The following is a 25055-nucleotide window of genomic DNA, read 5'->3' on the forward strand; positions in this document are numbered from 1 at the left end:
GTCCTACATACTTGTGGGATAGAAATTACTTTAAACTGGACCTATACAAGGTCTATTTTGAAATTTTCTTATGTTTTTGATTATTTTTCTATTCTTTTGATAATTGACACATACACCCCCATAACTGAACATTGCATTCTGAGCTAAACTTGATATATATATATATATATATATATATATTTTTAAATACTTACTTCAGGGGGGATTGTATTTTAATTTAAAATCTAAGAATTTTTGAATTTTTTTTTGTTTGAGATTATATTTTTATAAAAATCCAAGACTTTTGTTTAAGATTTTACTGTTATAAAAATTTTCAAAGATTTTGATTTTGTTCGAGAAAAGATCTTCAAGAAAGAAGCTTGAAACTTTTATATCCAGAGAATGAACTGTTGCAGAAAGATGCCAAAAACCTACACTTCATCAAGAAGATCAAGAATGAACTTTGGATGTGATTGATTGGACTGAACTTTTGATTGAACATTTATTGTAACATTTATGCCAAAAGGGACTGCCCCTAATTTGGTTTTCTGTCAATGCGCCTAGCAAACATTGGTTTTGCTTTCTTTTCTTTTCTATTTCCTCTCTCACTATTCTAATTTCTCTTAGAAATTGAATATTGTGTATATCTTTAGTTAGAAGTGAATTTAGAACTACAAAATGATTATGTTAAATGATCAATGGGGAGACTAGTCTCCCAATGATCATCAGGGGGGATTGTAAACCTCAAAATTCCTTAGACTTATAAATGTTGGAAATTTCACCATTGGGATATTTCATACTTGGAAAATTTCTTACTGATAGTCTATTGGAATGGGAACCCCATTGGCATGGGAGGTTCCTTCTCTTCCCTTCTTAAGATTACTTTAGGACAGAAACCCTTTGCTGAACAATGGAAAGGACTTTGACCTATGCTTAAGCATAGAACAGGAATTTCTTTGAGTCTTGATTGATTTTAGAATTGATACAATGGAGATACTCCACCCTATTCAGTCCTAATAGGATTGAGTAAGGGCTGCAGCCTAGATCAAAATTTAATTATTCCAATCTCTACCATACTCAAGTTAACAGGATTTAGAAAGGGCTGGAACAAAGGAGTAAAGATTTAATCATTTGAAAAATATGACCTTCAACAGACATGTGCAAAAGCCAGAAACCTCTGGGCGGTCCTGGGTTAAGCGAGAGCCTCCATTGACAGGGAAATTGATGAAGAGTGATTGGTAGATGTGAGGACTGAGGGGAGGCAACTTGGATGGTGTCCTTAAAGATAGGAGGGTCTGGAGACTCAGGGGGGAGGATTGAGTTTTTGGTCGGTGTGGTTCCTGGGCTCTGAGGAAGCTTGCTCTGAAGGAAGCTGAAGGTGGGGGCCCCTGAGACTGTTTCTCCATTTTGGACACGTGAGTGAAAGGGACTGATCTCTTTTCTTTGCCCCAGCTATCTAAGGGCTTGGGCCTTTTGGCCCAGCCTAAACAGAAGGGGTATTTAAGCCCTATTCCCTTCTCTCCCCTTTCTCTCTATATATATATCTCTAATTCCTTTCTTGCTCCTATTGTAATTAAACTCCAAAAAAGGCTGACGGCTGACTTGAGTTTTCATTTAGGAATTACATAGCTGATTCCTTGGCGACCTTAAATTAATATATATCAGTCTTTTAAAGTGATTCCCTTGTAACAATGTGCTTATTAATAGTTTTGATTTCATTGTGTGAAAATTGCCTATTCATGTCCCTTGACCATTTGTCAATTGGCAGATGGCTTAATTTTTTTTTGTAAATTTGACTTAGTTCCTTGTATTTTGGGGAAATTAAACCTTTATCAGAGAGTATTTTTTTAATAAAAAAATGTTCTCCCAGTTTATTGCTTTCCTTCTAATTTTGGTTGCATTTTTTAATATAAAACCTTTCTAATTTGATATATTCATAGTCATCCATTTTACAGTTTGCACTATTCTCTATTTCTTACTTGGTCTTAAATTCCTTCATTTCCCACAGATTTGAAAGGCATGCTACTCTATGTTCACCTAATTTATACATTATTTCACTCTTTATATGTAAGTCCCATTTTTAATTCATCTTGATATAGGATATAGGATCTTGATCTAGACCTAATTTTTCCCATATTCTTTTCCAATTTTCCCAGCATAAACTTAGATTTAATGTTGCTTTTTTTCAAGAAAGAAGAACATAATGACCTGGAAGAAGATAGGAATAGGAAGATTGGCAATCAAGGGCATAGGTTTAGATTCAAGGACCCCTGGCCAGAATATAAAATTGGTTCCCTATTGTTTCTAGAATAAAATATAAAATGTTCTGTTTGGAATTCAAATTCACATTATGGTTCTAGCTTGCCTTTTGAGGCTCAATACAAATTATTGTCAATCCTCGCTGATACATATAATAGCCAACTTGACCAGTCTGCTTTTCTTTATATATACTATTATATATTCCATCTTTGTAGAGGCTTTCTCCTGTGATGCCTGAAATTCCCTTCTTCCTCACCTTCATCTGGTGCCATGTTGGCAAGCCTATGACATATGTGCTGGAGAGGGCTGCTCCCTTCCTCCTTTCCATGCACACCTGAGGACATTTCTCACATCACCTGCTCCTCTTCCCAATATCCCAATGGGAGTGCTTCCTCCCTCCTTCACTGTGATAAGACAGGGGTGCTTACATGAGGGTTGCAGTTTAGGCACTTGGCCTCTAAAAGGTTCACCATCACCAATCTAGTATAGCACCCAACTCTTTTTGAGGTCAGTTTAATGTTTAGTTCCTACAAGATGCATTTCCTGAATCATCTAGTTGTCTATGCCTCTTTGTACTACCAGAAATTTATTTTGTACATACTTTTAATTTAATTATCAATAACTGTTCAGAGTAGGCTAGAAGCTCCTAAGGTGGGTATCTTCCTTTTTTCCTATGTAGTCCTAGTCTAGGAGCTTGATTTACATATTAATGCTGGTTTGTTGATTGAAAAAGCTGATTACCAACCTGAATGGATTGCAACTTTTGATTGATCTTCCTGCAGTCAGTAGTTGTCTCACAGTCTCACTATCATGGTAGTACATAATCTCCTAGGGGCAGCAGATGAGGTATTCATTCTGTAAGCATAGAAAATGAAACACTTCCTATAAACTATCAGCAATAAGCAAGGGGTGGCATGCATGATAGAGTACTGAACCTAGATTTGATAAAATCCAAAATTTTTGAACTTCTCAGTTAATCTCTTGATATGTTATCTGGAACAAGTCACTTAGCTTCACATTCCTCATCTGTAAAATGGGGATTAAGCACTCTTTGCAGATGATATGCTGGTATACATAAAGAATCCCAGAAAAATCAATTAAAAGGTTAATGGAAATAATTAACAACTTTAGCAAAGTTTCAGGGTACAAGATAAACCCACATAAATCATCAGCATTTCTATATATTTCCAACAAAACTCAGCATAAGAAGGTAGAAAGAGAAACTCTGTTTAAAATCACTCTCGACAGTATAAAGTATTTAGGAATCTATCTGCCAAGACAAACACAGGAACTATATTAACACAACTACAAAACGCTATTCATGGAATTAAAACTAAGTCTAAACAATTGAGAAAACATCAATTGCTCCTGGGTAGGATGAGCTAATGTAATAAAAATGACAATCCTACCCAAATTAATCTACTTATTCAGGGTTATACCTATTAAACTATAAAAAACTTTTTTTATAGAATTAGAAAATATTATAACAAAGTTCACCTGGAAGACCAAAAGATCAATAATATCAAGGCAAACAACGAAAAAAACAAATGTGAAGGAGGATGGCCTAGCAGTACTACATCTTTAACTGTACTATTAAGCAGTGGTCATCAAAACATTATGGTACTAGCTAAGAGACATAAAGCAAGATCAATGGAATAAACTAGAGGTAAATGACCTCAGCAAGCTAATGTTTGACAAACACAAATACTCTAGCTTTGGGGAAAAGAACTCACTATTTGACAAAAACTGTTGAGAACATTGGAAAACAGTATTGGAGAGATTAGGCTTGAATCAATATCTTATACTCTATGCCAAGATAAATTCAAAATGGGTAAATGACTTAAAGAAAAAGAGTGAAATCATGTATAAATTAGGTGAACATAGAATAGTATACCTGTCAGATCTGCAGGAAATGAAGGAATTTAAGACCAAGCATGAAAGAAAATAGTGCAAAATAAGCACATGAAAAAGTGTTCTAAATCCCTCCTGATTAGAGAAATGCAAATTAAAACAGCTCTAAGTTACCACTTTGCACCCAGCAGACTGGACAATATGGAAGAAAAGGAAAGTGATAAATGTTGGAGGGGATGTGGCAAAATCGGGACACGAATACACTGCTGGTAGAGTTGCAAATTGGTCCTACCATTTTGGAGGGTAATTTGGAACTATATGCAAAGGAGTTTAAAAGAATGCCTACCCTTTGACCCAGCCATACAAATGCTGAGTTTGTACCCCAAAGAGATAATAAGGAAAAAGAATTATACAAAAATATTTATAGCCTTGCTCTTTGTGGTGGCCAAAAATTGGAAAATGAGGGGATGCCCTTCAATTGGGGAATGGGTGAATGAATTGTGGTATCTGTTGGTGATGGGATTCTATTGTGCTCAAAGAAATAATGAACTGGAGGGATTCCATGTGAACTGGGACGACCTCCAGGAATTGAGGCAGAGCGAAAGGAGCAGAACCAGGAGAACATTATACACAGAGACTGATACTGTGGCACAATTGAATGTAATAGACTTTTAATAGCAATAATGCAATGACCCAGAACAACCCAGATGAACTTATGATGAAGAATGCTCTGCACATCCAGAGAAAGAACTGTAGGGGTAGAAAAACAGAAGAAAAACATATGATCGAACATGTAGTTTGATATGGATATTATTGGGGTTTTGATGTTAAAAGATCACTCTATTGCAAATATGAATCACATGGAAATAGCTTTTGAACAATGAAACATATATAACCCCGTGGAACTGCCCCTAAGCATTTTTTCATGATGTGCTTTTTTGTTTCAATGTGTATATTGAACAGTGGTTTAGATTGAGGTTTGATTCTTGATTGACTAAATGTACACAAAGCATTTATAATAGTTAAGCTTTGAAATTAGAATTTTGGACTGAATTCCCCATCAGAAATCTTCTGTCCCACATAGTGTTGTCGTAAGTGTTAGATGAGATAGTATATGTTAATGTGCTCTGGGAATACTACCTCTTCTCATCCTATCTCCAGAATCTCAGGAGCCAGTGGGACTTCAAAGGCTATCTGGCCAAATCTAGACCTGAATAAGGATCCTCTCTGCAAAATGAATGAAAATGGGGTTATCTAAGTGGCACAGTGAATAGAATTCTTGCCCTTCAGTCAGAAAGACCTGAGTCCAAATCTGGCCTTGGACACTTACAAGCTGTGTGATCCAGTACAAGTCATTTAACCTCTGTTTGCCTCAGTTAGTTCATCTGGAAAATGTAATAGGATTGTTATGAAGTTCAAATGAGATAATCATTGTAAAGTCCTTAGCATAGTGCCTGACTAGGGTTTTGATGTTGACAAGACTAACTTGGAATTTCAACTCACCAACTTATTTATCTTTGCTACCACTTTCTACCCAAGGACCTCCAATTAGATGTGGTAACAAGAGCTCCCAACAAGCATTTCTTTAATGCCATAATGTAGACAAGAGATTTTCTTCACAAACCCCTAAGAGGTAGACATTGTAATTATTTCAGATAAGAAGACTAATATTAAAGGCAAGGTTCATCTCATGTGTGTCGTTCCATCCCTAGAAACTAGCAGAATGCCTAGCACCTAAGTGAAGCTTAATGGAAGCTAGTAGAACTGAATAGAAATGGTATGCTAGAAGTTTTGCTTTGCCAATGGAGACCACTGTTTATAGAATTGCGCTGGTTTATGTAAGGTTGTAAATAAGTTTTTCAAATGGAAATGTTCAAAATCATTCTACTTTTTTATATTTAATTACAGAAGCAGCTAGAGATCTAAAAATAAATAGCTCAAGTTTGGCCTCTAACTTATCCTACTGTGTGTCATATTCCTTAATCACCAAGTAAGATAGTCAACTTTCTAAGACAATAAACTCTAGAAGTGTCAACTGATTCTTACAGTTGGAATTTCTTTATCTGGGACTTCCCAGTGTTAATGAAATCACAAGTCTAATCCTTATTCGACTCCTATTAACTTGATTATCCTGTGGCTCCAGTAGATTGGTGGGTTCCTCCATCCCTGGAAGGTCTCGGGGAAAAGGTAGATGGCCATTTTTCAAGGATGTCCTGGGCATCTTTGTTCATATAATGGCTTGGTGACTTGAAGTTTGAGGTCCTTAAAGTATCCAATTTTTTTTTCTTTATTTTCATGTTCTACCCTATTTGACATTCTGACACTTTCAAGATCTGTAATTAGATTAAGTTGGGTTATCCCTCCATTGGTCCATTTATGTAGCAACCACCCAATAGCCTCAATACCTGACTTTTGGAAGTTGATATGTCCAGAAATTCATTGCCCCCAAACCAATTTAAAAATGAGTCTCCCAGGGCTTGGACCAGCTAGTTCTCAGATAACAGACACCCAGTCCACCTAGGAGGTGGACATGAACTTGAAGTTTTTTTTTCCACTTTGGCAGGCTTTTTCAGAGCTTGACCTCTCTAAGAAAACCTAAAGTCAGACCCATGCCATAAAGCAGAATTAGAGAAAGACTGATGAGTGGCCCCAGTTGATCAATTTGCAAGGAGTTTTTCTTTCCTTTTTTTCTTTCTCCATTTTCCCTTCCTCATGCCAAACCCAGATCAAAAGTTTCTTCTGTGTATTATAAGAATATCTATTCTAATATAGCACTTTTAAGAAATAGCTTCACTCCTTGGCTTGGAGCTAAGTGCTAATTAAATTCCAAACTTTCCCTCTACTTTTATGGAGGTATAAAATTCAAACACAGGACCTAGCATACCCAAATGTAATTTCTACTCTAATTGTATTTATGTAGAAGCAACAGAAACCTCAAAGAGACCACACTTCTCAGTAAGAGGAAGCCAATCTATAGAGTAGGAGGTAAAGGATAACCTACTTCAGCCCAAGAAGCCTGTACATCCTTGCAGAAGGATGTACCTGAGAAAGGCACAAGGCATGGTTTTGGAATATAGGAATCTATTACTGTGCCTTGAAGGAAGCTTCCAGATCACTTACTCTAAACTTCTTATTTTACATGTAAAGAAACTGAGGTGCAGATATATAAGGTCATATGAATAATAATAAGTGACAAAGCTGGGATTTAGGGAGGGAACAAGCATTTCTTGAGGACATATGAAATGCCAGAAATTATACTAAGCCCCTTACAAAAACTATAACATTTGGTGCTCACACAGCAATGCAGATAGGCACTCTTATTATCCTCATTTTGCAGTTTAGGAGACTAAGACATACAGAGGTTAAATTATTTGCCCAAAGTCACAAAGCTATTAAGTGTTATGGGCTGAATTTGAACTCAGGTCTTCCTGACTCTCAAACCATCATTCTATCTATTGTGTTACATGGCTGTCTGTTCCAGTGTCCTTACCAGTAAATGGAAATAATATATCTTCTAGCCAAGGGCAGCAAAGTGACTATTTGGATAGAATGCCAACCCTTGAATGAGGAAGACCTGAATTTAAATCTGGCCTCAGAAACTTACTAGCTGTTTGACCCTGGACAAGTCACTTAATCCTCTTTGCTTCATAGGTAAAATAAGTTAAAGAAACAAATGGCAAACCACTCTAGTATCTGTGCCTAGAAACCCCCGAATGGGATCATGAAGAGTTAGATGAGACTGAAAAGTAGGGAGTTCTTATAAGGAAAGAAATATGGGAGCTCTAGGGAAAGATGAGTAAATTATTCTAACTGTAATGTTTTTACAACTATAACCATGTTATTCATACATCATTGCCCCCTCTGACCCTTAATTTTCTTGTCTGAATAAGGTGAATTTCTATCTCTAATATCTTGTAGGGTGTGATTTGAAAGCAAACATTCCACTGAGGCATTATTCCATGCAGCATTTTTGTGGTAGCTTAATCAATGAAGGGCTTTTCCTATAGACCATAACCAATATATGACAATTAATTCAATATGAACAAGATCAGTTTGAATGGTATTTGAATCCTCAGCACTAGTATAGGACATGGTGTATCCTATATGCGGTAAGTATTTATCAAATGGTTGTTGAATTTGACTGGATGGAATGGAAACTATAACCATCTTTTCCTTTTAATAAAATCATTCTTCTTATTTCCACCAAGTAGAAACATTGGATCAACATTTAGAACAGAAAGGAAACTTACACAGCTATCTAGTCCAAGCACTTCATTTTATTGGTTCAGAAATTGAGAATCAGTGAAAGCTTTTCTAAGGACACCCAGATAGTCAATAGCATCACCTTAATTTGGACAGTTGCAGGGTCTACAGAGAATGAGTGCTATTAGAATTGTGGAAAGTAATTCTTCTGGATCCTCAAAACTTAGGTTCAGACCCTGGACTAGCTGTATGATTTTCAGTAAGTGACCACCTTACTAGACCTCTCTTCATAGAAAAATTCATGTGGCTAAACCACTTTTTTTTAATCTTGGCAAATCCTAGTGGTTTCTGACTAGGTGAGACAATTTCTTGGAACGTTGAACAGTTAAGCTTATTACTACTTGTTTTTTTAATACCTTCAGGTTATTACATTTAATATATAGGAATTGACATTACACGACAAGCCATATGTGTATTTCCTGAGAATAGGAAGCTTCTGGAATAATATTCTTAGAGCAGAAAGAAATTAATCATAATAGCCTGGGGCATTCCATAAAATTTTCTGACACCATGCAGTCAGTAAAAGCCAGGGAACCACACATCCTTCCCCTAGAAGGTGTTCAAAAGCAGGATCCCAGAATGTCAGTTGGAAGAAGCTTCAAAGTCTAGTTTTATGTAAATGGGATTAATCCCTTTATCATCCCAAATAAACTATCGTATAGCCAAACTAGGACTGTAGATTGAGAATTTTAAGTAACCTTCAAATCCATCTAGTCCAACTCTTTCATATTATAGTTAAAGAAATTGAGACAAAATGTCTAAGTGACTTGCCAAGTTCACCTGAGTACTAAATGACAGCACCATGATTCAACCTGAAATCTAGTGGCTCCAAGTGCAATGAGTACCATGAAGATGACCTAATACAAATACACATTTGATAGACAAGGATACTAAAGTCAGATTGGAAATAATTCATGAGAATCACACAAGTAAAGAGAAACACTGGAACTTGAAATCGGGTTTCTCGACTCAAAGTTCTATGCACCTTCCATTGTACTCATAACTTTACTCTAACGTTTCTCCCTTCTTTTTGTGCCTTTCTCACCTATATTAGCCTTGACCTACCTATACTGTTTTATATGACTTCTCTTCTCTACTCTAGTTAAACTAGCCAACTAGTCATTCTCCATTCCTGATATTTCATCCTGACCTTTTTATCAGCATCCTCTGAAATCCTTTATCAGTTCCCTTCTCACCCATTCTGCCTTTCACATGTCTGCCTGCCTAGCCAGCTCCACCTCAGGTGAATAGTTGTTTATTCTCTGTGTCTCTCAAAATTACTTCATATTCCTTTTATTTATCCATTTAATATGTGTGAAAATAGCAACTCAATTTCTAATTTCTTATCAGCATGCATGTTTTTATATTGTAACCCCAGTAGGAAATGTCTTTTGATGACAAGGATGGTCCCACTTTGGCCTTTTTCACCCAGGTGCCTAAAACAGTATCTAAAACAGAGTATCAAGTGTAAAAAATAGACTCGAATACAGGACTACAATCCCCATGAGCCTTTGCTCCACTTCCCCAGAATGCCTTGTAATCTCGCCTGGGCCGAGATCGAGAAGATATTTAAGCAAAGGTTTTTGAAGGTCTGGGCCTTTTTTGGACTTCCGTTTGGAGCAGAGGCGTCTCTTCCATGATGTGAGGTTATTTTGTCTAGGCCTCTGGCCTAGGCACATGTTTCTTACTTGTATATTCTTAATCTTTAACCTTTAATAAACCTCTAAAAAATATAGTACTCCTTGCAGAGAGTAACTAATTTCTACCTGCCTCAGTCTCCCCCTCTCCCCTAAATTTTAATCTTTACACAAGTCGATAAATTCTTGTTGAATGTAAGAAATTTTCATTTGTCTTAAGGATGATTTCATTTTTCAGATACTTACATGAGTAAGATCACCCCAAAGGTAATATAGCGTATATCACCATTAAAAAAATCAAATTGGCCTGGATTTCAACCAAAGATCTCAGACAGACATTGCTTAACCCAACCCAGACCTATCTCCACCCTCGGGAAAAGTTATCCATCACAGCCCTGGAAGGCTGTGTTCTTTGCTTTCTGCATAATATTCCCTAAGTCCTCATTCTAATAGAAACAGAGTGTTCCCTCCTCAGCAAGGCTCTAGCCTTAAATGACCTTGGAAAAGTTGACTAAGAATCTTCGTGACATGCAAAGTTTCCTTCCAAGGATGCTGGGAAAAGGGGGAGTCAGCGGAGGGAAAGGACTGCTCATCACGGAGATGGCATTGGACAGTTACAGATGAATGCAGTACTCCTTGTGGGACAAGGTTGTATCTAGGCAGCTGCTGGCAATGCTGCAAACTGAGCTTGCCTTAAACTACTGATGCATTGCAGATAAAATGCAGATCTGGCTGTCATTCTGCCAAGGACTCCCTTTGCAGAGAGAGCACTTTTTTCAGGACTGGAAAGAGAAAAGCCCTTTGGTCCCCATTTCCCACAAATGACTTCCACATACCTCAGGAGACATGAAAGTGAGGGGTCTGGTGCCAGTGAAGGAGCCCTGACTCTGGAGAAAAGGTCATACAAAACTGTTATTTCCATGTATTCAATCAATAGGTGTGGCCCTTAAAACATTGACAATGAAAGTGAGATGGAGGCTCCCTTGGGTGGGTAGGGGATAGCAGAGGAAGGAATGCTGACATCTCCCAAAGGATCTCATGTAAACTTTATTTCTCTGAGTAACTAATAGAGTGCTCTGTATACACATAGAGGAAATGCTTCAGAAATGTTTGCTGACTTTATGGACTGCACTCTTTGTTGCCCTTTGAATTTGGTGTCCCAAATCTTACTTGTGTGTCTTTTCAGGGTCTCTCCTCAGGGTGTAAAGTTCACCCCTTCATCAGTCTGCTTCCTAGAATACTGATCTGCCTTCCAGGTTCAGCTCATGTGTTGCCTTCTATGTGAAGATGTTCCTTTTACCCCTAGTAGGCAAAGTTCATCCTACTCAAACTCACGTGTGTTCTTAAATATGTTTCCATGGTGCATCTCCCAAATATAGTTGGAACTTCTTGGAGGCAAGTACTGTTCTTCATTTATTTCTTTGTCTCCTTATGACAAGCCTGGTGAAGAACTCACAGCAAGAACTTAATACGTGCTTGGTCATTGGTTCCCAGCACCTAGGACAGTGCTTGGAAATATTAGATGCTTAATAAATATGTATTTGGGTACATTTCAAATAATGAGGGAACCTTAAAGAAACCTACTAACGTAATCTGTCTAAAGAACTTTCAAAGCCACAACCCAACACTGATGATACTAATACATACAGTGTTAGATTAGGGAGGAACCTAAGAGGCACTGGTCCAACCTAATGCCAGGCCAAAATATTTCTTCTACAGAATCCTTGAGAGAAAGTTATTCAGTCTCTGATTGCACATTTCTAGTGATAGTGATGTGGTATTATGGAAAAAAATTATGGTATTATGGAATTATGCTGGATTGCAAGTCAAGTATCTGTGCCCCAAACCTCACAAGATAATAAATTGCTTATGTGATCTTGGACAACTCACCTTCACTACATCTCAGTTTCCCTATATTCCTAGAAATTTAATGGGATGGGCCAATTGCCCTCCGAAGTCTATTGGCAGGTGATGCAATGGAGAGAGTGCCTTTCCTGGAATCAGGAAGATGTGATTTCATCCAGCCTCATGTGCATACTAGCTGAGTGATCCTGGATAAATCATTTAACCTCTGTATGCTTCAGTTTTCTTATCTGTAAAGTGAGGATAACAAAAGCACATAACTCCCAACTTTTGTGAGAATCAAATGATATCAGTAAAGGACTTTTCAAAATTTGAAGTACTGGATAAAAGCTATCATCATCATCATTGTTGTTATTATTACCATTTCTCTTGGGTTTTGTCTTCAAGGTCCAATAAAACAGATGTTCACCTTCTTTTCTTTGATAGTCTTTGAAATGTTTGAAGGCAACATTCACCCTACTTTTAACTCTTTTATTCTCCTCATAGGAAGCAATCCTCACAGGAAGTGACTTTGAGATCTTTTACCATTCTTGGGATGATTTCTGGATACTCTTGAGATTATCAATATTCTTAAAATGTGGCATACAGAGAAGAACTGGGCACTCCAAGCATGGTCTGAATAGGACATTATACATTGGTTCTATCACCCACCTATTCCCTAACTCTATGTTTGCTTATTTATTGTCAGAAAAAAAAGGGTCTAGATTTCTAATTTCATTAGATTTCATGGAGCAGAAACTCATCCTAATCAAGGCAGAATGACTGGCTTTATCTTCAAATTAAAATCTTAGAAAGTTACTTATGGCACTGAAAATTTATGACTTCTGTACACATACACAAACACATACATACACACACAGAAACATTTGTAGAATTATACTTGTTCTGTCTTATAAGTATGGAATTGCGGGGTGGAATTCACCTAAATATAAGATTTTATATTTATGTCATATATTATTTTTCAATTAATATTATATCCTATTAAAAAAAAGTTAATCCTTACTCTGTTAAAGTATGCTGGATAGCTAGATTCTCTTTGTTTTATCTACAAATTATTTAAGCAATGCATGGATGCATGAGACAGACAGACATATAGAGAAGGTAAAAAAGGGGGGGAAGTTCTAGAAAATTGAGATTATAGTGCTATGAATAGCAATTATGATTTGGAATCAAAAGTCATGAATTCCTTTCTTGGCTCTGCCTCTTCCACCCTATGCAGTCTTGGACAAGTCATTCAACATCCTCAGTCTCTCTATTCTCACCTACCAAATGAAGAATTACTACTAGGTATCTCCTAGGGTCCTTTCCAGATCTAAATATATTATATTTTATTCATTTGACCTGAGTTTGAGTCATGTCTCCGCCATGCATTAGTTTTGTATGAGTCATTCATCTTTTCTGAGTTTTGTTGTTCAGTGTCCTCAGTCCTGTCTGATTCTTCATGACCCCATTTGGGCTTTTCTTGGCACAGATACTTGGAGTGGTTTGCCTTTTCCTTCTCCAGGTCATTTTGCAGTTGAGGAAAGTGAGGCACACAGACTGTATTAACTTGCCCTGGGTCAGATAGCTAAATGTATCTGAGGCTAGATTTGAACTCAGTAAGACAAGTATTCCTGACTTCAGGTCTGGCCCTCTATCTATTGTAAGACTTAGTTCGGAGTCTTCATTCACTCATATGTAAAGCAGAGATAGTATTATTATAATTATGACATGAGATATCAGAGTAAGGTTTATCTAAAATGGAAGTACTATGATTAACAGGAGTGTCAGTAAAGAATTTAATGAATCCCTGAATTAAGCCATATCCCAGGTTATTCTCAATATTTATAGCTCTGCCTGATCTTAAGATTTCCATAGCTGAGAAAACCAGAGCCAAGTAGCCCAGTTCTCTTTGTACCTCAAAAGTGTAGAAGAACAAATTGTGCCCAGTCAGTGCTCCCACCCTCACCCACTCATCAACCAAGGGAGGCAGCCTAGAAATGAGTGATCTTCAAGAATCATTGTCACTTTCCCGTGGGTCTGCCAGGAAAGGGAACAAACGATCCTCAGAGCAGACTGCTAACAGTAGATATTTCTGGGTGTTTTCGAGCTCCAAACTTTTTTCGGTGAACTTGGTGATATGTGATGCCTGCTATTGTCATCATCTAGTTGAATTGTGGTAGGTCAGACCATGGCCTGGAGATCAAGCTAAGAACTTGGGACTTAGACATTGCTTACGTTTATCAGCAAATTTGGAGTCAATCAGTAGCCTTGTAGATTTATCTATCAGAGGGCATAAAGCATTTTAATTGACTCAGATCAGTATTCAGTGAGTATATTTCACTATTTCCTAGGCAAGTATAAACTAGAAGCCAACATGGGTTCACTAAGAACCAATACATTTCATCCTATTTTTACTTCCCTGACCCATCTAAATGCCTAATTAACACCCATGTGAATGCTCAAAATAGTCAAGAAAGCAATGTGGCACAATGGGAAGAATCTTACCTCTAGAACCACATGACCTGAATTCAAATGCCACTTCTGATGCTTCCTATCTTTGTATTTTGGGCCAGAACACTTAATTTCCCTGAGCTTCAGTCACCTAATTTATAAAATGAAGACGAAATCAGACTGGATTGCCTCTGAGATCTCTTCCAGTTCTGTTGGGTCCTCTTCTGATTTTGTATTCCTATTTTAAAATTTCATGTATAAATGTAATCATATCACTCCAGAATGGCATGAAAGAATTGACTTGACTAATTAAAAATAAATGAATAATAATTTTAAAAAGAATCTCTGATTAGGAGTCAGATGATCTGAGTATGAATTTAGATCTGAAACTGTGACACTGGAGAAGTCCCTTAAACTCTCTTGACTCCAGTTTTTTTTTTCTTTTATATTATAATAGCAGTTTTGATAGTCTTTTCCTCAACACTATAGAAATACTTATAGTATTTTAGGCTTAGGAGGTCTGTTCATGTGAGAAACGGGAATTCAAGAGCATAGAATTCTATAACTCAGTCTACCTAAATAGTTTGGGCTAATTCATTTATTCTCCCAAGGTCTCAGTTTCCATAAGAACTGACCATATAGTGACTGAAGTCATTTCTAGGCTTAGTATCCTATGATACTTTTATGCCCAAGCCTCCTTACATCACTAAATTTATGACCCTACAATCTTTATTTTATAATACTTTAGTAGTAATAATAATAATTGACATTTATATTCTACTTTAAAGTTGGCAAAACATTTTGTCTCTTTGGGTTTGACAAAAGTCCTGTGCTGGCACAGATGTTCTACTAATGCTATTTTCCTCACTTTACACATGGGAAACTGAGGCTGCAATGTTATATCATTTGCCTGTCCTAACCCTGATAGTAAGTATCAAAGAAATGGAATGTTAAGTATAAAGAATAGTAAGATCATAAAGTGAACTCAGGTCTTCCTGACTCTACACCCAATCCTCTGCAATCAGCTATTTTTATTTTCATGTTTTGCTGAATTTTTGTGTATTTCACTGTAAGGCCTACATGTATAATTTCTACATACTCCCTTTCCCTAGATATTGTCACTTTAGAATGGATAAAGAGAAGTGAAAGGAGAGGAAGGAGAGAGATAATTGCAACTATTTAAGATGAGGAACCCGGTCTGCCTTCATTCTCAGTATCCTTCATCCATCTTTGAAACTATCATTCCTATTGACTAAAGAGCAAGGGAAAGTTAATTGGAATCTAAACTCTCCTAAATCCAAACTCTCCTAAAACTTCTTCCATTTTTTTCAATAAGTCCTCTTCTCCTTGACAAGTGATGCTTAGGCAAGAGATTACAGTAAGGCCTTGAATCTTCACTAAGTCTCTAAAGGAAAGAAGAAAAACATAATTTCCAAATGATTCAATTGGATTGCTTACAGTTAGGATTTATTTCCTTTCAGTTGTCATGTTTAGGTCCTAAAAGGCCTTTGACTTTAGGGTAATGATTGCTGGTGGAGCTTTCAAAGTCTTCCTTTTCAAGTCTTCCTGGGGATTTGGGGAACATTAAATGTTTTGGAGAAGTAAATGGAAACCACTGCAGTATCTTTTCCAAGAAAACCCCAGATGGAGTCACAAATAGTCAGACACAGCTGAAATGACTAAACAATAATAAATGTCTTGTAATCTTCTACCACCTCTCTCCCAGATCACAGGAGGTCCAAAAGTTTTTAAAAAGTAAAAGATTCTTTAGTTTAACCCACTTTCTTCTCAACAAAGAAGATTTTTCATTTGGAGTTGCATCTCCAAGGTGGAGATGCAAGGAAGGGTGTATGGTAATTTTATGGTTCTCATCTTGCCAGGAATTCCCTATATAATGCATCTGAGAAGAATCCATCTAGCCCAGTTGACAGAACCTAACTCCAGTGGCAGAAAACCTACTCCAAGAATCAACTAAGTTCAATTTTGAATAGCACTAATAAAGAAACTTTTCTTGAAAGCAAGCTTAAGTTCACCCATTTGCTACTTAATTCTGTCCTCTGAGGCTAACTGGAATAAATATAATCCTTCTTTTACCTTCACAACCTTAATTAGAGAAATCACTTTAATGGACCTAAATTAGGAGGTCATTTTTTTTTCTGGGAGAAGGATAGTTGACTTTCTTCCTGCTCCATGCACTGAGCAAGGTAATTTGGTCTGAAATCAATCAAGAAATATTTAGTAAGTACATACTATGTGCTAAGCACTAAAGTATACACCAAGTAATAACCAAACCAGTCCATACACTGACATTGCGATTTATCACATGAGATAATATGATATTCAAAACATATTAATTAAAATAAAAGTTCATTAAAAAAAGTAAAATAAAATAAAAAATAAAAATTGGAAAGAGGAAGACAGTAGCAACAGAGAAGATCAAGAAATGTCTCTTCATTTTTGGGGTTGCAAATGTGGATATGGAAGGAACTTCAGAAGTGGTTTTTGATTTAAGGGTAAGGAAGACCAGATATTTTAAGAAGCTAAGATGTGGAGGCTCTGCCTCCCAGGCATCAGGTATAACTTATGTAAAGATAAAGAGACTAGAAATGGAGTGTTAAGTATAACTAATAAGATCATTTTGGCTGCATGGTACAGATTACAAATGTGTAATGTGTAAGAAATTACAAATGTGTAATGTGTAAGAAAACTTGTTTGGCAGCTGTCTAAAGGAGTAATTGGAATGGAGAGATATTAGAGGAAGTAAAAAAAAAATGAACAGCTGCGTGAGTAAGAGTAAGAGATGGATACAAGATATGGTGTGGAAATACAAACCAGATGTGGCAACCCATTATCTATTTGGAATTAAGGTGAATGGGAAGGCAATGATAACTCACAGGATAGGAAGGGAAGTGGGGTCCTCAGCAGAAGTTCAGAAAAAAGGTAGGGAAGCAGGAATGGAAGATAATAGATGTTTGTTTTGCCCATATTGATTATGAGAGACCCACAGAACACCCAGCTGGGCACATTTAGTAGACAATTTGTAATGAGGGAATTGAGTTCAGGAGAGAAGTTAGAGATAGATATTTAGAGTTAGGAATCATATAAATAGAGATGAAAATGAAGGCCAAAGGAGTTAATGAAATTATCAAAAAGTGTAGGGAGAGAAAAGGGCTTTGGCACAAGCCTTGGAGTAGAACAACAGTTAGTGGAAATCACAAGAATGAAAAACCAGCAGCACATCATCATTGCTGGCTGAAAATTCAAACCTACCTCCTCTACCCTTCCCCTCTCTCCCTTCCTTTGCCTATCCCAATACTCTTTCTACTCTTACAAAAAAAATAAATTCTAAGATCCTTAATACTAAGTAAGGGAAAATCAATTTGTGCCCTGTAAGGCAAAAGCCTAGACCTAGTGGAATATATAATTCTCTGAGGTCTCGGGGAAATTACCATATCAGTAGAATGACTCAGTTCTCAAACCATATTCATCTGGCCAGATCCCAAGTCTAATCTCAACTCGATCGATGCAACTCTGTCTGTAACCCTACTTTGGCATCAAGGTTTTGAGCGTATACTATCCTTGGCAAATGGCTTGCCTACAGGAGGTATGTTTGATCTCAGGAGATGTGTATTAATTGATGGGAAGTTGCTTGTGTATTTAAGAAGCAGTGCTTCTTTTGGTTATAGAACCACAAATTTATAACTTAAGGAGACTTAGGGAATATCTAGAAAAGTGTTTTTATTTTATAGAAAGCAAAGCTGAGGGAAAAAGAGAATTAGTACCATGCTCCAGGTCAGATGGATAGATAGTAAATGAGAGGTGAGACTTGAACCCAGTTCCTCTGACTCTAAGACTAGCTTTCTTTACAATGTGTCATACTTTCTGGATTCACAAAAATTGAGGGGTCAGTATCACTTCAGATGATCCTCACTCCATGATGTGTTGGGTGAGTCATTTAACCCCTCTATGCCTCAATTTCTGTGCCTGCAAATATGGATAATAAGAGTCTCTATCACAAAGAACCATTGGGAAGATTAAATGAAATAATAAAAGCAGAGCACTTGGCAATCCTGAAAGGCCTCTGAAAATAGAAGCTTTTCTTATAATCATTGAATAGACCTAACATGACGGGGTCTGGGTCTTGGGCTTCTGATCTAAATGGAAAAGCCTCCAATAAACGTGAGTCACTGAATGCACATCATCAGAGAGCACAAACAGACTGAGAGTTGGGCTGCTTCACCCTCTAGACTTCCCCTATCTGGGGGTCCCTCGTGTTGTTTGGCAGATGTAACAGATGTCTGATGGGACCATTATCTTCACCTGGTCACCAGAGAACTCCAGTGTAGACCTATAATTGGCTCGCAGATTCTTACACCTTTCCATACTTTCTTCCTTCTCCCTCTTTAGGGGTCATGCACATAATAATAAGTCCAATAATAGATCCAATAACTCTTTAAGGTTTGAATTATCTAATTTTATTCCCACAACTCTGGGAGATAAGTGCTATTATTATGTAGAAACAGGTTGGATAACTTCCCCAAGACCACACAGCTAGGAAATTATCTGAAGCTAAATTTGAACTTGGATCCCACCTCCAGAGTTTCCAATACCTCTTATCTTTACTGAGCCCATCCTTTGCCTTAATCCTTAGTGATGCTCCTAGCTGCTTTGCTGGTCAGTGGCCCAAGGAGAGCCCAGACATCAACAGATGCTCTCTTACTTGTTTTCAGGAGTAAACTTTAACTGTCTACACAGCCTTCACTGAAATGGCATGCAGGAAGACAAATGGCTAATGCTCCAATTGTACTTCAGCATGATTTACTGAATAGTATTTTTTTTTCTTTTCTCCAGGAGTTAATCGCTTACAAAGACAAATTAGATTCAAGGCTGCAGAACATTCCTCACCTTTGCATAGCTTTGCCCACCCATGCATCTGCTGCTATAGTTTAACCTCCAGGAAAGGGCCATCACAAGATGGCCATAAAAAGAGACAAAAGTGCTGCACCTGGATTGAGGAGAGACATAGGTTCATCCCCTGATAAATATTGAGTGGGATCGTAACCAAATCACATCATATTTCCAGTATATAATATTAAGACATTCAGTACTTTAAGGTTTTCAAAACATTATTTGCTGCTTTGTACTATTTATGCTGCTAGGTAGTACAGTGGATAGAGCCCTGGGTTTGCAATCAGGAAGACTGATCTTCATAAATTCAATCCAGCCTCAGATACTCACTAGCAATATGACCCTGGGCAAGTCACTTAACTCTGTTTCCTTCAGTTTTTCTTCTGGAAAAGGAAATGGAAAACAACTCCAGTATCTTTATCAAGAAAATCTCAAATGGGGTCATGAAGAGTGAGACATGACTATAAACAAGCGAATACTGAACAAATGTGTGCATATATACATATAAAATTGTGAGTGTGTAAATATATACATCCTCACAACAAAGAAGAGCTATTATTGACATCGTTTTACAAAGAGGGAAACTGAGGTTAAACAAAGTCAATTGAACATACAGGGGTGTCTAAGGTAAGGTTTGAACTCAACTCTTCCTGATTATAAATCAAGACTGATACTTTATAATACCATCTTTCACGTGCATCATCTGCATTAACTTAAAAGCTGAAGAGACATTTAAAGTTATCTAGTTTAACAACTCTCATTATGTATGTAGAGTAACTGAGCTTCATAGAGATTATTAGGTGACCTCCCCAAAGCCTTATAAATTACTGAGATAGGATTTGAACCTTTTCTCTGTGACTTCAAATCCAGCACTCTATGTCACGCTCGCTTCTTCCATTCACCCAAAGACCTCCCCAGTTCAGCCTCTCATCACTTCTCCCTTGGAAAAATCTCACTAACTTCTCAATTGGTGACTCTTGCTCAAGTCTTACCCCACTCGAGTCCAGCCACACAGCTGTCAAAATAATGTTCCCAAAGCAGAAGTTTGCCCTTGTTATACCCCTATTCAATAAACTTCATTGGCTCCCTATTACCTCCAATATCAACTATAACCTCTTTTGCTTGGCATTTGGAGTTCTTCATAATCTCACCCCTTCCTATGCTTCTAGACTTCTCTGTCACTTGCCTCCATACTTTATGTCAGCTATACTGCCTACAAAGATGTATATTTTTACCGATGAGCCATGATTAATCCTCATGCTTCGAATGCTCTCTCTTTACACTTCTGCCTCTTGGAATGTTTGACTTTCTACAAGACTTGGCTCAGACCAGAGGGCCTTTCCTATTCTTCCCAGCTGCTGATTCTTCCCTCTAAGTCACTTTGTGGCTACTCTGCATTACCATTCATATACATATAGACTCCCTTGCTAGAGTATAAACTCCCTGAAGATAGGAGTAGGGTTTTGTTTCATTTTTACTTGCTTTGTATTCCCAGGATTTGTTCTCTTCCCATACTTTCTCTTCTTTCTTTCTTTCTTTCTTTCTTTCTTTCTTTCTTTCTTTCTTTCTTTCTTTCTTTCTTTCTTTCTTTCTTTCTTTCTTTCTTCTTTCTTTCTTTCTTTCTTTCTTCTTTCTTTCTTCCTTCCTTCCTTCCTTCCTTCCTTCCTTTCTTTCTTTCTTTCTTCCTTCCTTCCTTCCTTCCTTCCTTCCTTTCTTTCTCTCTTTCTTTCTTTCTTCCTTTCTTTCTTTCTTCCTTCCTTTCTTTCTTTCTTTCTTTCTTCTTTCTTTCTCTTCTTTCTTTCTTTCTTTCTTTCCTTTCTTTCTTTCTTTCTTTCTTTCTTTCTTTCTTTCTTTCTTTCTTTCTTTCTTTCTTTCTTTCTTTCTTTCTTTCTTTCTTTCTTTCTTTCTTCCTTCCTTCTTTCTTCCTTCCTTCTTTCCTTCCTTCCTTCCTTCCTTCCTTCCTTCCTTTCTTTCTTTCTTTCTTTCTTCCTTTTCTTTCTTTCTTTCTTTCTTTCTTTCTTTCTTTCTTTCTTTCTTTCTTTCTTTCTTTCTTTCTTTCTTTCTTTCTTTCTTTCTTTCTTTCTTTCTTTCTTTCTTCCTTCCTTCCTTCTTTCCTTCCTTCCTTCCTTCCTTCCTTCCTTTCTTCTTCCTTCCTTCTTTCTTCCTTTCTTTCTTTCTTTCCTTTTTTTCCTTTCTTTCTTTCTTTCTTTTCTTTCTTTCTTTCTTTCTTTCTTTCTTCTTTCTTTCTTTCTTTCCTTTCTTCTTTCTTTCTTCTTTCTTTCTTTTCTTTCTCTTTCTTTCTTTCTTTCTTTCTTTCTTTCTTTCTCCTTCACTCTTACTATCAATTCTAAAACAGAAGGACTAGGACTAGGGAAATGGGGTTAAGGTACTTGCCCAAGGTCACACAACTAGGAAGTGTCTAAGGCCAAATTTGAACCCAGTTGCTTTCCCCTCTGGCCTTGACACTCTATTCACTGCATCACATAGCTATCCTCATATTACATTTGTTATTTTTTTCAGTTGTGTCTAACATTTTGTGACCTGATTCAAGGTGACTTTGGCAAAGATATTGGAGTGGTATGCCCTTTTCTTCTTCAGCTTATTTTACTGATGAGTGAACAGAGGCATAAAAGATGCTTACAAAATGCATGTTGATAATTTCCTACTTCTGAGAGACAATTTCCTCTTTAACAAAATAAAGATACCAACATCTGCATTACCTAACTCACAGTATTATTAAGATCCTCAAAGGAGATGATAATAGCTGACATTTATATGAAACTTTAAAGTTTGCCATGTATATTTGTAAAGTTTAATGTATGTAAAAGAACTATATAAATTCCAGTTATTATTATTTTGTGAATACCTTCCTCTGAAGCAATCACATTTCTGCAATTTGCAGACAGGTCTCTTTGTCTTTATCACATACACCCCAAAATGGTTGGGGTAGAGTGGAGTCTCTATTGGCAGACTTTTCTTCAGCTCCCAAATTGTGCTAAGCCCCTCAAAGAACATAGGATTTTTTTGTTCTGAACATTTCTGAAATAATAGCTAAAGAGGATGGAGATGAAGTGTTGGTAGCGCCAGGTTTCTATTTCCCACTTTATTCATTTTAAAGTAAAATCCCATGTTGTCTCTCACCCTACTTTGACTTTCCTCTATACCCTCTTTCCCATCCTATTTACTAATTATAACTCTAAACATAATTCTTCCATTTCTAGCCCGCCTATCTTTTCTCCTCCCCACTTTTGTTCTCAGCTTCCCTCCATCTCTTTTTCACCCTTCCCAATGCAATTTCATTAATAGAATTATAAGCATATATCAAGAACAGGTTTGAGGTAGAACTCATATGTTGTATTTGATACCAAAAAAGCCTCTTTACCATTACATGTTGTGACTCCACTAAGGAGTGAAGATGGAAAGAAAAGGAGAGGGTGGGAGTAGTAAAATGAAGGACAGAAAGAAAAAAAGAGGAAGGGGGGAAGAGAAAGGATGGCTCAGAGTGAAAGATAAAAAAGAGGAAAGGGAAAGAGAAGCAAAGGAGAAAGAGATGAGAGGAGGAATGAAGGGATAGAAAGAAGCCAGAGGAGGAAGAGAGAAAAGGAAAAAGAAAGAAGCATGAGAGAAGAAAGGAAAAAAGGAATATGATGTGAGAGTGAAAGAAATAAGAGGAGAGAGAAAGAAAAGAAAATAAGACAAAGCCACAAAGATAGGGATAGTGATAAAAAGGATGGGGGGAAGAGAGAGGGAGAGAAAAGTTGAGAGAGAGAGAGGAGTAAAGGGGATAAAAAATAGAGATGAAAGAAAAAGGAAGAAGGAGGACCAGGGGAAAAAAGGAAGAAGAGACAAGAAGAATATAACAAGGGTGAAGGAAAAGGAACAAAAGAGACTAGAGGAAAAGATACTTTAGAGGAAAATAGTGGAGAAGACACATAGAAGAAGGGAAAGGATAAGACTTCAAACAGTCCTATAAGAATAGAATCTCAGATCCATTCACTAAGTGTATATAAGACAACGTAGGTAAAAACAGTGTGTGTGTATGTGTGTGTGTGTGTGTGTGTGTGTGTGTGTGTGTGTGAGTGCATGGATGCTCCTCCTTTTACTCTCCTTTTTAACACTTGCTTTTCCATCAAGCACTGCCTCCTCTAGGAAGCTTCTTTGACAATCTCAACCAATGCTAATATTTCTTTCCAGAAATCTGGCACTTATAGGTTGAACCATATGGTTTAGCCCCTATTTACAGACTGCCTTCCTTTGTTCTCTAATTGGTCCGCTTCCATATGTCTTGTCTCTGGAAGCCCGTTAGGGAAGAGACCACTACTAATATGTCCCTTGGATCCTCTTACAGAGCGCAGAATAAGGCTTCAAGAGATACCTACTGGCTGATGACTCATCTCCAAGGCACTGAATGTCCTGCCTATATTTTGTGTTAGTCCCTAATGAGTAATAGAAACTTTCAGAATCAGAATGCCAGAACACAGTGGCCCTTCATCCTCTAGATGGATTGCCCAGGATCCTTTCCTTCCTAATTATGTCCCCGAAGGCTTGTCTCTGGAGGCCCACCTCCAGTTATTGGCTGGCTTAGAAACGTGTTTGTTTGTTGATTTTATTAGGAATCTGATTTCTAACACTAATTATCCAACTGCTTTATGGAAGTAATCAGTTCAGGGCAGCTGCCAACAAGCACGCTATGAATTCATCATTGCTGGAAACCTGACTCTGCCAAACATTCACAGAATGTATAAAATATTCAGTATCAAAGCTGAGCAGAAAATATCCAAGCAGATCTCAGGTCTGTTTAGCGTAGAGTCTGCCTCAGAGACAGGCAGACTCTACTGGCAAGGGGAAATGTTGTTCCTCTAGCCAAAAGAAGAGGGAGAAAGCAATTGGGACTGCAGAGACCCTATCCCCCAAATCTGGCTAGTCAGTGAGAGGGACCACATCGATCTAGAAAAGTCATCTCAGACTCAAATAACCGGCTTGTTTTAAGTTTGAAATATCCTTTGTTTTGTGCCGATATTATATATCCAAAGAGTTACTTTGGTGCAGCATGAAGAACATGGAACTTGTACCAGGGAGTCCAGGATTGGAATTTTAGTTTTAGCATGCCACACACTAGTCATGTGACCTGGAGGAAGGCATTCTTACTTAGCTGAATCTCAATTTCTTTATAAAATGGGAATGGATCAACAGATAGAAAGTTGGTATTGAAATCAGAACAATCTGAGTTTGTAACCACCCTTGGACACATACCTAGCTTTGAGATCTTGGCCAACTCACTAAACCTCATTCAGCTTTATTTTCCTCATCTATAAAATGGGGATAATAATAGAACCAACTTCAGTGTTCTTCTGAGGGTGAAATGAGATAATCCATGTAAAGCACTAACAAACTAAAAATATCATATAGATGCTAGCTAGTGTTATTGTTGTCCTAAAGGGATCCTCTAATCTTTCAATTACATTTGAAGGTTTGGAACATAAAGAATCGTATTCATATATCATTTGAACAAGTATTAATTAATACTTATCTTTGTTTTGAGGCTACAAGGACAAAAACAAGAGACTTTTTTGGCAAGTATCTTATACTCTACCTGTAAACTAGGTTCAAATCCTGCCCTATCCCTTAACTATGTAACTTTGAGTGAGTCACTGCATCTAAATCTTTGGATCTCAATTTATTCATTTAGATAGTGATGCAGTTGGATTAAATTATTTCTAAGACCTTTACCAGGTCTGAATCAATTACCATATGGTCACTTGATTCTCTTAGCCCTCTGAGATATTCCTGTCTATTACAGCATCTCTCTTTTCTACTATCTCTTAGTTACAAGGAAACTGAGGCTCAGAGAAGTCATGACTT

General features: G+C 37.2%; 1 long non-coding RNA gene across 3 annotated transcripts in view; it reads right to left on the reverse strand.

Annotated features, from left to right (window-relative positions):
- The window catches only part of LOC103105881 (uncharacterized), a 63366-nt gene that overhangs the window by 34045 nt on the left and 4266 nt on the right, over positions 1 to 25055 (reverse strand). For 2 of the 3 annotated variants that reach the window (XR_008915912.1, XR_001626502.2), the window contains exon 2: positions 2984 to 3093. This is a non-coding gene — a long non-coding RNA (uncharacterized LOC103105881). Of the gene's footprint in view, positions 1 to 2983; positions 3094 to 11879; positions 12065 to 25055 lie in introns of those variants that run through there. The other variant, XR_008915911.1, reaches the window with a different exon arrangement.

Source organism: Monodelphis domestica, chromosome 1 (assembly GCF_027887165.1).
Source record: "Monodelphis domestica isolate mMonDom1 chromosome 1, mMonDom1.pri, whole genome shotgun sequence".
NCBI classification, from domain to species: domain Eukaryota; kingdom Metazoa; phylum Chordata; class Mammalia; order Didelphimorphia; family Didelphidae; genus Monodelphis; species Monodelphis domestica.